Source organism: Rhipicephalus sanguineus, chromosome 2 (assembly GCF_013339695.2).
Source record: "Rhipicephalus sanguineus isolate Rsan-2018 chromosome 2, BIME_Rsan_1.4, whole genome shotgun sequence".
Classification (NCBI taxonomy): domain Eukaryota; kingdom Metazoa; phylum Arthropoda; class Arachnida; order Ixodida; family Ixodidae; genus Rhipicephalus; species Rhipicephalus sanguineus.
Genome location: NC_051177.1, coordinates 137,805,626 through 137,817,934, shown reverse-complemented (window position 1 = coordinate 137,817,934; position 12,309 = coordinate 137,805,626). Strand labels below are relative to the sequence as shown.

At 44.8% G+C, this 12,309-nt stretch overlaps 1 long non-coding RNA gene across 1 annotated transcript; it reads right to left on the bottom strand.

The window, feature by feature from the left end:
* Nucleotides 1-236: 236 nt before the first annotated feature.
* Nucleotides 237-8,861, bottom strand: LOC119381305 (uncharacterized). The gene is made up of 3 exons (XR_005181371.2): nt 8,775-8,861; nt 1,235-1,346; nt 237-415 (listed from the first exon to the last, which is right to left on the bottom strand). It is a non-coding gene; the product is annotated as an uncharacterized LOC119381305 (long non-coding RNA).
* Nucleotides 8,862-12,309: the final 3,448 nt, after the last annotated feature.

Here is a 12,309-nt window from a genome sequence, read left to right as displayed (position 1 = left end):
TATTCTGCCCAGAATCAAGACAGACCACGAGTTAAACGGCCAATATTCTGTAGCCATTTTCGCACCAGAAGGTTCCTCTAATGCGGCATCACTTAAAGGGTAGCCGCACGACTGTATTAGTCATTTTATTAGGCATTATATATTAAGATGTGATAATAAATGCTAGAAAGTCTGAGAATATTGGATATCAGTAAAAAATTAAAATAGGAATGAAGTGTCCAAAACAGGTGTAAAGATCAGTACTTTTATTATCTTTCTGTAAATTTATATGAAGATATTAGCGTATATTGTGTTTGAAATCTCTACTATTCTATGATTCGTGATAGACCATACAATGATACCCAGCTCATTTTGCAATTATCACATTCCCTTTCGTTGTAACCTCTATCGCAGATGTCTTGAGCGCTGTTTTGTGCTGGAAAGAAAAAAAAAGAGAAATGGTCTGCAATTTAACAGGAGTTATTTACTTTTCCTTTTTTATTTACATGGTGTAGGAAGTAGTTGGCGCGCAAATAAGCAAGCGGCTACTCCTTAGCCCTAAGATATGTCGAACATGGGACACAAACGGTCCAAAATTTCTGAACAAAGCAAACTGGCAGCACATACAATACACAACTTAGGGAACACCATGACACTACGACGCCTCAAAAATACGCAGAAAAATGTGTCCTTCTTTGAAGTTCTGAACTCATGCATAATGTAGATTAATTATCACGTAAAGATATAACATAACAATCAATACAACATAGTCAAGAACCACACTTTTGTATATACACGGTGATGTTACGTAACTTTACATAACATAACGAAGACTAAAATGTTCAACAGTCACATAAATATACACTGTTAACGTTTAAACAAAACCAAACTTACACGCACTAGTAACGCCCAAGAACGCCACTATCTCCAAGCAAAATTATGAATGCGTCACTTTACTTGGGAATCTCGTACCACCTGCGATATTAATATCTCCAGTTGCTACAAGTTTATACAGATGGCGCCAGTGTACCAACATGAGCTCTTAAAGTGACAGGTGATACGAAATTCCCGTGTAAACTGTGCGGTTATAGTACAGCACAGAGTGAAGCACATTAGTTATCAACTCATTTTTCATCTTATAGTCGCTGAAAATATGACATCCACACATCAAAAAGCTATACCCAAAAATCATTTTTGAAATATTATAGCAAGGGGCGATAGTAGTGTTTTTCGGGTAACAAGAAGAGGTCCATACCTCACGCAGCATTTGAGGTTACCAATGCAGCTTGCGTTGGTCCTGCGGGTTTTTGACCTAGGGCACTTTCGCAAGCAATATCCTCCGGCGATCTCACAAGTGAGCTGTTTTCCTGCATGGTAGTTAATATAATAATGAGTTAGAGTAATAATACGGTACTTAGCTTCTTTTCTTGGTAACGACAATTATCAACTAATAGACGCAGCTGTGCGATGTTGGCTGCTGCAGCGTCACGATATAATGACACAGGATAACGGATAGCAGGGCAAGATGATTTGGGTTTGCAGCGTTAGACAACCAATACACAATGAACGAGAAGAAGCCAAGATATGCGCTGTACTATCAGCTGCAGTTTTTATTGAAAAGCTTTCTTGTATGACGCGTATACTAGTTGTGAAAAAATATCACATCTGTGAAGTGATCACGTCATATTGGAAACAGAGAAAGCAAAACGATACTAGTCGCACGGTTTGATAGCAAGGAACATGGTAATCAGACCGTTACAGGTAAACGTCTTGTTTGGGCACAACTGTGCTCAGGAAACCAAATTGCACTCATTGTATAGAATGAATTAAAATTCGCAATACAACGATAACGGCCAGCATGGTAGTCGATAATCCGATCGTTGGCGGAACCATCGTCTTTTTACATGAATGATCGAAAATTCTAAGCTTATCGCTGGGGTTAGCATTAGCTCAAGAATAAGCTAGGCTACTCGTGCGGTGTGCGCAATCTTATTGGAATAGCCTAAAGCGATCGAGAAGTTACCAAAAGCTTGTGGCGCGGCACGCACCGATCCGTAGTAACAATTTTTTGTTGTTCCAGCACCATCACATCAAAAGTAAGAAATCAGTGTGTGGCAATATATTATCAATTATTATTGTCTTTTGGTATGGTCACCATTGGCTACAGACGTGTTGATAAAATGAGACACCTGACTTTTAATCTGGTAATGTGAAAGGCTGCAATTATTTATTTGGTACTCTGTTATGATAGCGTTAAAGCATAAAACTCAATAAAATCTTGATCACAACCTCACGAAAGACAATGATACGCCAAATGGTACGACGTGGCGGATAAGGAGGAAAGTTTGCTCTAGCAGCCTTATGTTGACACATATTTCACTTGTGGCCAACATACGCCTTTCCACACGGTAAATTGACCATAAATGTATACATATACACAGCACCTAGCTAACGAGGTACAAACCTATTGACATGCTTTGTTTGACAAGAATATTTTACGGAAGGTTCGCAGAATCTGTTGATGATGATGGGGCACATCTTTCCAGACTTCTGAAGCGCAGAAAGAACAGTGTCAATCTCGTATTCATTGCAAACTTTTGTTAGACTATGTGATAGGCAGTGCAGATATGGCATGAAAGAAAATATGATGTTGTACCTCGCGCGTCCCAAACGTGCTGCCACATTGTGCTTCTTGAACCCTTTCATTAGCTAGTTGCAAGTTGTGGTTATCGCGTAATTCTCAGCAGCCTTGTTCAACTTCAGAAGCTGACCGTTGCAACTGTCATTCACCTGATGATAACATGAGTTTGTAAGCGAATAGTGTAAAGAGGAAAATACCAAGGATAGGTGCTTATCGAAACGTCGCCAAGCCTGTCTGAGGCATCTTCTCCTGTTCATTCAATCCCCCCAGTGTATGGTAGCTGACCGGAAATTTTTCTGGTTAGCCTCCCTGCCTTCTACTTTTCTGTTTCCTGCTCCTTCCAATCAACCTACAATTTGCATTTCTATCCGTTGCCTTACACCTTGGCTTTCAATTTACCGTTCTTTATAATCTTGGAGTGGTAATTGTAGATGCTACGATAATAGCGGGTACAGAAAAAAATTACAGCATATCCACGGGTGAATGATGAAGAGCTTGGGCGAAGCTCATGAAGCAATCATGGTCTCGGGATCGGTTTCTCGTTGAGCCCGTTTCACAGCGGCGTCCTTGGCGCGCACCGTCACGGGATCCGCCTGGCTGCCGCCAAGCGAGCGCCCGCCGCTGCGCATCGTTCATGCTCCACCAACGATCCGACAAGCACGGCGACGATACAGGAGAATGAGAGAGGCGCTCACTCCCCGCGCATCCCCGCGCAGTCCGCGCAGCAGCCAATCGGAGAGCAGCGGCACTTCTAGCGCCATCTAGTGTTGATTCACACAAGCGCTATATTGCATACAATTGTATTGGACCAACGCCATCTAGGAAATGAGACGAGAAATGGTGATGACGACACGGATTGTGTACAGCGCCATCTAGAATATGGTCCCTGAACTGCAGTTTGTATGTACTTCTATGAGACAGCGCTATCTGCCGTTTACGCCGGACAGAGATACTGCCGTTGACGCCGGAGAACGGAGACGTGACGAGGTTAGACTAAGAGGAGCTACGCCCCTAAAACTGAGCCAGGAGCCATCGTGTCGCCATGATTGAATGTTTTCCTACCTTTTCTTCTTATTTGCCTTCTCTGGCTCGCTGCATTATTTCATCATTTTCTACATGCTGCATCGCCCCAGATGTTGTAGGCATTTCCAGGTGATGCAAAGCTTGAGTGGGTCTTTTAAACACTTTTCCGTCGTGCGTCTTGATGGTGTCAGCGCGCACCAGTCCATAACGACCAGAGTATACTTGCAATAGTCGACCTAGCGACCAAAAACACAGATTCTTCTTGTCGTCTTGCGGTAGTTGGACACCGTCTAACATTATACATCGCTTGGATCTCGGAGGGCATCCATACGGAGGTCGTAATTTCAGGAGATACTCTGTTTTCCACCTTTCCCAACGATGAGGGCCCTCATGGTAATTCCTCATCACATCTTTCATGGTAGACCGACGACAAGCTGATGTGTCACAGGAGTGGGGATCCCGATGAGCGATGATTGAATTCCCGACGAGTAAGCGTGCACAGCATGTCAGAGAGGGACTGACTATTCTGGAAGCTGTTCGTGATGTAGTCCGCTTCGTGTACACCTTGACCGAAACTAGCAACTTCGTTACTGCATTTGAAGAACATCGCAAGTAATCATTCGTTGGTGTTCCAGCGCATAACTATAACTGCTGAGTAACTGCTGTCACATTCTTGTAACACGCTTTGCTTTCCTCTGAACCTTCCAGAAGTTGGCTGTCGTTTGTTTCACATTTCCGAAGGTTCCTTACGGTGTTACCCAATATTGACTTTGCGTTGTTGTCCTCATCTAAAGCTTGGTGAAAACTGTCGTCTCCTGGCCGCAAGTCGTCGACAGAGAAGCTCTGCTACGATGTCCGGGGAAGTGTTCTGTATTCTCTGCTTACGTTGTTTAAGTCGTGGTGTAGTACAAGAGTACCGGCCGCCAGACTGCTTGAACGTCTTCTTAAACTGCAGATGTTTATCAGAAGGATATTCTCTGTAGTTAGCGACGCTTGTAGACTATCTTCGGGAAAGACCGTGAGATTGCCGCTGCAGATTCATCCACTGCATCCACTCGCAAGATGCTAACCAGATGAGTACCGCTGTCAAAGATGGTCTTTTGGTAGACTGGTCCTTGTATTGTCCAACCGAAAATAGTATCTATCGACACAACACCTGGAACGTCTGGGCATCGAATCAATTCGCCGGTGATTGCTTGCCAGAGATAATCAGATCCTATTAGCAAGCCGATTCCGGTGGCTGTTGCGTCCTTAGGCCAGTAGTCGTTCGTGGGAAACTGTCCTTGTTCTTAATTATTGAATCAGCGTGTTGTTGGCTGATGGCACATTCACGTCGTGGCAAATGGCAGGGACGACTACAGCTTCTACGCGAATGTCAGCCTTGTTTTATCTGTCTCGAAGCTGTATTTCAACCACGCTTCGCTTTTCTGATGCTGAAGAGCAAGTGCTTCCGAAAGTATTCAGTGCTAACCGTGTCTGTCTGACCACATTCAGATTAAGCTTACGAACTACATCTTGCTGAATAAAGGTCCTCTGGCTACCTCCACCCAGAATCCCGCAAATGCATTGCTCTTGTCGTTGTTGACTATGTCGGTGAAAATGTCTGAAGGTAGACCGCGTTGTCCTTGATTGGTTGTTTGCTGGATGGTGTTTCATTGCAGGCTAAATCCGCTTAGAAGAAACGCACGCTGTGGTGCTTCTTGATTTTCCTGTTATCGTCGTGGTAGACTTGTAAGTTGGGTCGCGCATACTTGAAGCGTGTCTTCCGGGGCAGGAGCTGAAGGTGAGCTTGAGTGGGTAATCCTTCGCTCGATGTCCTCTTGACGTGCAGCGGAAGCACCGGTTGTTCTTTTTCAGCTGCTCTTTCTTGACAGCAAGATGTATATTGGCACTGCAGCTTCTCGTCCCATGTTGAAGAGTACGGCGCAAGAAACATTCCCACCTTGCGACAGACGAGGTGTGCAAAACTGACGCCGTTGGGATGCCACTGTGTGTGCTGTCCGTGCGATCTTCCATTGAAGGCCTTGGATGTGGGAACGCGTGCTGCTCCCTGCTTTCTAGCTCCACCCGTATGAACACAGAAATATCACTCAGCTCGGCGTACGACGCAGCTGACGCATCTGCTGGTGCACCCTAAGACGAGACTTGAGCAGCACGTACGTCAGAGGGCCGTGTCAAGACGCGTGGTCATTTTCCTCGAGTGAAAGAGGGACTGATTTCGTACGGTAGAGCCTGCTGCAAGATGTCGACGAGCATAGCTGAATATGTAAGAGTCGGTACGTTCAGGGCTCCAAGCCAGCGCATATTCAGTTGTGTGGCATCGTACAATCTTCGCGAACCACGGATGTCGGTGGCTGAGGTCACATTCGGAAGATTTCTCAGTGCCGTCAAATGGTGCTGAATAATCATTGCTTCATCGCCGAATCGTTCCTTCGACATAGCAACGGCGTCGGCGTAACATGTTTCGGTCATGGGCAAGCCCGCGGTTGCTACTGCTGCGTCACCAGATGGGAAACTCTTCAGGTAAAAAAATTTAAGACAATCAGGTCGTTGTTTAGATGAACAACTTGTTCAAATTGCTCCCAAAAGCCTGTCCACTGTGAGATGTTACTTCTGAACGTTGGGATATGCACCTGAGGTAACCGGGGCGCCATGAATCTTGCGGGAGCCTCGTTTCTGAAAGCCGGTGCTTCTGGGCTTTCACCACTGAGAGCTTCAGCATGGCCGCCGCGATCTCTCCCTATTTCGAATATTCGGCATTGCAGCTCAAGAAGGATGCTAACGGCTTCATTCTGGTCTTCAGTTATGGCTGTATACTCCTTTTTGATATTTTCTGTCGGAATATACTACTCATATAGCTCGTCGATCTGAGAGAGCTCGTCTTTGCTAGCCGAGAGTCGTTCCTTTACAGCTGCGAGCTTCGCGATTTCGACGTTAACCGAGTCAAGCAAGAGTCGCGCTTCCTGGATTATTTTTGTGTTCTGCGCGCGTCGTGCAGATCACTTGCCTTTGAGCCGATTCATTGCGTGAACAATGCTGCTGGCCAAAATAATTGTACCAACGCCGATCTTCGCATCCACGATCCGTTGATTCCTCACCGCCCGCGACGCGAAGCGAGAGTAGATTCCTGGTCGCTGTGCGTAGGAGGAAGGCGTGTCTGCACGTGGGTTTTCGGCACCAAAATGTAGATGCTACGGTATTAGCGGGTACAGAAAACTGAGCCAGGAGCCATCGTGTCGCCATGATAGAATGTTTTGATGATGATGATGATGAGCCTCTACACATGGCTCATACCCACACTGGGGGATTGGCCAAGAATTGTAGATATGAAGATTTAAAAATACTAAGTTAACACAAAAGACAGACAAACATAAAAAGAACCGTAGTGCAATAATTATTTCTACATTCAGCCCAGACTTCTCATCCTAACTAGAAATTAGAATAATGAAATTAATGTGGTACCGAACGTCTTCTTTTTTATTGATTTTTTTTCTTATTGATTCCTTGCTATTATCGGAACAGGTTTGCAATTAAGAACTTAAAAACACATTCGTTTTGTTTCCTGAAGAAAAGCAATTACAGCATCAAACATATTCCTGTGGCTGACGCCCAAATCCGAAGCACCGAATGTTTTCCTACCTCTTCTTCTTCTTTGCCTTTTCTGGCTGGCTGCGTTTATTTATCAATTTCTAGAGATATATTAGACTGATAATCTTAGAGCAAAATTTTCTTCTCATATAGGTGAAAAAACCCGACCTAAATCTATCCTTTTTGGTTGAATCAACAAATTACTTTTACGAAGATTCGTCGTACGCTTCGGGTCAAAAGTCGCTCCTGCTTTAAGTGGTATTTTTTCAAGTGTCTGAGCAAAGCTTGCGAAGCCCTGCCTGTGAAGCGGCAACTGATACCGAGGGTGGTATCAGTCGCCGCCTAAATAATAGTGATCACTAAGTAAAACTTCAGCAACATTCTTTGATTGCAAAATATCATGGGAAGAACCAAGTATTAATCTAAAAATTATTCATTCAAAATGTGTGTGTATGCTTGCAGGAATGCGTGCCTTTCTTTCAATTTCTGTTAAGCTAACACATAACAGGGTGTTTATGTCACATGTAAATTACTGTCTTTTAGTATGGTCAAATACAACAGCAACTGTGATAAATATAATATACGGAGTATAAAAGATAGCGATTAGTTGCATATAGCAAACGTCGGCTTCTATGTACACGTGGATGAACTTTTTAAATGCTTTAGTATTTTCCAAACTCACGAACTTGAAGAGCACTCCCTAGCAATAAGCAATATAAAAACAGTGTTCCATCACAGCAACAGTGCCGTTTTCAATATCTTTGTACTGAAATCATGTGTTATTCCGTACCCTATTCGTCACCTAGAGCAGATCTTGATCATTCCATTCAAAAGAACACAATTTGGGCGACAAATGCTACGTTTGACTGTTACGGCGATGTTATAACTTTGAATTTAGACAGTATTTCTGTAATTCCAGTAAAATAAAATTTGTGCAGTATTTATTGTGCAATAAAACTTGCAGTTTTTTAAATTGTTAAAAGTAAAAGGAACACAGTTCTGAAGAATGATCTGTTTTGATACAGAGCCCCCTTGAAGGATAAAATAAATTTTGAAAATTGAAATGGAAAAAATATGCGTTCGTTGCGTTGCGTCAACGTACGAAATATTCAGATTTTCCCAACGACCGGTAAATAACGAAAAGCAACAAAATGTACTTACTGAAGCTACATCTAAGAGTACCGTTTGAGCTCTGTGAACAAGTCTCGGATACCGCCATTCGCACATCCATAAACGAATAAAAACGAGGTACTGTTTAATATAATGCTGTAATGTTGTTGTCCAGACATGATACAAAATTAGGGCCTACTATTTCTGATATTATGCTTGACTGACATGCAAAATGGCTAGGTTGACTCTGGCTCCAGCTGTGATTATTGTTCTCCAAGTCCACCAAAATTTTTTGATCACTGACAACGCCACCGTTTCTTGCACCTGATTTTCTATGACACGGGCTCCCTAATACGAGTACCTCGTTAAGATTTACGACGTCAATTCTCACCATTCCTGTGTTCATATAGACTGAATCACGTTTGATGCATACCCATAATTCCACGAGCCATGATAGGTGGTTTCTTTGACTGGTATGATAATGATTGACCCAAGTCTCCATGACGGAAGCTGTCCGCTGTAACGAATTGTGCAGGACAATGCCATTATCATCAGTTTTTTGCGCACGTATGAAAGACCAAGCAATCATCACAAAAAGAAGTTAAAGGAGCCACGCAACACATTTCGAACATAAAATGCTGTCAGAAAAAGCAGCCAATCGGTAGTCGATGATTCTCCGAACACACGAGCCAAACATTATAACGCAGCACGAGGCATAGAATATAAAATCAAATTTCAAATGCATCTGGCGATCGCTCGCTCTTCTCTCAACAAATGATGTCATATACCGAAGATCAACTCCCTCATATACCCAAAAGCACATGGACACTGCCATTGGCTCATTTGAGCGTCGTGACCTACGCAGTTACCGCGGCCGTCGTGGTGCGCGCGACGTGCCCGCGCAGCGCTCTGCAGCGAGTACTCTCGTGATAACACTGAATGCGAGCGCTGGCTCTATAAAACCAAGAAAAGGCAGTGTCCAAGATCATGACGCGTGCTGTCGTACGGGCGTAGAGGCTTGCTCCCTTGTCATACTCCCCCCTCCTCTCCGCCCCTGTGTAGCTTTCGCGTGCTCGCTGAGGCACATGGAGATAGCAAGCGCTTAAGTCTTGTACGCGCTATCCGCACACTCGCACCGCTACACCCGCCCAGTTCGAACAGCCGAGAGCGGCCGCCCCTATGATGTCACGAAGAGCGGCTCTCAACTTTTGCAGCCGCCCGGGCGGTTCGCCAGGCGTGCCTCTCATTGGCTGCTCGAAGGCAGCCGTCTTCATAGTAAACATGGCGCTTGCTCGAAGCGGTGTGGGGGCGAGGCCTATCACTGCAGCGGCATGAAAAAACTGCTGATTTGATCGTTGTGACCATCATAAGCGCTATACAACTCCCGCGGAGCTGTTCATTGAAGGCAGCCAGGCAGTGTGCACTTCCTGTGCCTGACAGCGCATGCGATCGTCAACTGAAACGAAGAAACGGACGCAGTGTAGAACGTGTGTTGTTCTGATGCGAGTGTCGTCATTTTGGAGTATTGTTTTGTAAATGCCGTCTTTCAAGTGTAATCGCAAAGACTTTAGAAGATTTCCATGACGTAATCATGCACCGTGCTAAGCAGTATATGCGTTCAGTGCGCGCCTAAGTGAAAAGTGCTCAAGGGAAGAAGTGTTCGCGTCGGGTCTGTTGTGTGTGAATGCCGTTCGTCGCGGCAAACAGTAGTCGAGCCGAAGCTTCAGCAACGATGCTACGATCAGGATTGGCAAGTTTTATTGCTCCGTCATTGTTGTCATTCGTAATGCGCAACGTCGTGCGAGTGTTGTGCCCTATGGTATGAGCTGTGGTGAAACTTCTGCGCATCGTGTCACATCTCAGCAATTCTGTCCAGTGCTGTCAAGTGTGTTCAAAAAATAAAAACCGTGAAATATACTGAATAAGAGGCTGGGTCCGAGCTAGTTGGTCCACTGACATTATGAAACCGTTAATCGCACAAAGACGGGAACAAGAAGACGACACACAGAGCGCTAGAAATATACTGAATAAGTGGCTGGGTCCGAGCTAGTTGATACACTGACATTATGAAACCGTTAAGCGCACAAAGACGGGAACAAGAGGACGACACACAGAGCGCTTGCAGAAATATACTGAATAGGAGGCTGGGTCCGAGCTAGTTGGTACACTGACATTATGAAACCGTTAAGCGCACAAAGACGGGAACAAGAAGTAGACACACAGAGCGCTCGTGAAATATATAGGAGCGCGGTGCTAAGTGTGCGATTTGTGGTTGCGTGCGTGTGCCCTGAAGTGGACCTTGTATACAAGCCATTTTCGTACTTTTAGTCTAACCTTTCGGGACACACAGTATGATTGACGTTTTATGAATGCGTGAAATTTACATAATTTTATGTCGAGGTTCCGTAGAGCAAATTTAAAGCAAGTGAAAGTATTACAATAAATCATGATGTATTTGAGAGCAGTTTGTTATTGCAATGTAAATAATTACCTCATTACTGCACAGTCAGTCATGCTATATATCTTCCTAGACCGAATCCAATGACCACACAAGTTAAATGCAATAAGATTAAAAAAGATGGTTGATCCCTCCGTCATAGGAATCGGAATAACACCAAAGTAAAACGTGCCGTTACAGAAGTAACTTAATGTTTACTGTACATTGACATGAGAGAGTTTGCACAATGTATATTGATGTCTGCCAGCTAATGGCGCCGTTTAACGTCTATGCACTCACTTTGATGATTGGTGGTACATCTTCATCCCGACGACTAAAGTCCATGTAAATGATTAAACAAACCCTTGTGGTAGCTCTAGTAGTTAACGGTATATTCTAGTACAGTTATAGTTAACGGTGAAAGCGTAATCAGAGAACGAGGTGTAATAGCCAGAAGAGCGTCGCATATTAGACGCAGAACTTGGTCGCCATCCCGCGGCATGTTAAAATGTGATTGAACACCACGGCCGGACTAGAGGGAAACGCAAAGCGCGTCGTGCCGCCCCGGTAGCCCGGCCGCGATCTTTCTCGGGGCGAGCGCGTGAGCATGGAACGCGGTGTGTACAGCCAGGTAAGGTAGGCGCGCGTCGCAGCGCTATTTTTGGTTTGTATTAGCGTGATGCTCAGCGAGGCCGACAGTTTTACGACGCTTGGGCAAAGGTCGCCACCTCGCGGTGTGTTAAGGCATTGACAAAATTCAACTTCTATTGAAAACGCGCCGAATGGGACTGACGCGTAAACGCGTTGCAGGTGCTAGTCGCGGAGGCCACAACAATGACGACTTACTTTACCTTACCACTCCCAGAGGTCAACACCACCCCGCCGTCCGGGAGAGTGGTAGATATAAAAGGCGCGTTCGTAAAGCCTCCAGAGTCTGTGACCGTGGCGCAGTGGATAGCGTGCCCGGCATCTGCTATTGCGGACCGAGCGGTCGTTGGTTCGATGCCCGTTGACGGTGGCTTTTTTTCTTTGCCATCTGATTGTGTATATTTTTTCGACGTCATTTCCGTGACGGAAACACGTCACTGAAGTCTTGGTGGACCCCGGCATAAAACACTTTCGTGTTAAAATAGATTTTGATAACCCTTGTGAAATGTTCCCCGACCGTCTAGATAAACACGTCACTTCCTTCCCAAAGCTGGCATGTTAAGCAAATAGTTTAAGGAGACGTGATATAAAAGAACTTTAGACAACAAGAATGCTTAATTTACCGTTAGCTCAGTGTTCGTAGTCTCTTCCTTGCCATTAGTGTGCCGTAATTGCAAAAGTAAGCCTCTTCTCCAAACGAGGATGCCGTGTCGCAATGGGCTAAAATATTTTCTCAATACCTTGGATGAATACGACTATGATTCGTCACTCTCGTTGGTGGTAGATGCTGTGCGGTTGACCAGAAGTAGCCGAAGGATCTTGCAGCAAACTGTGTGCCGATCACCTGCCCTTGGCAGTTTGTGAGGCTTTCTCAGCAAATGAG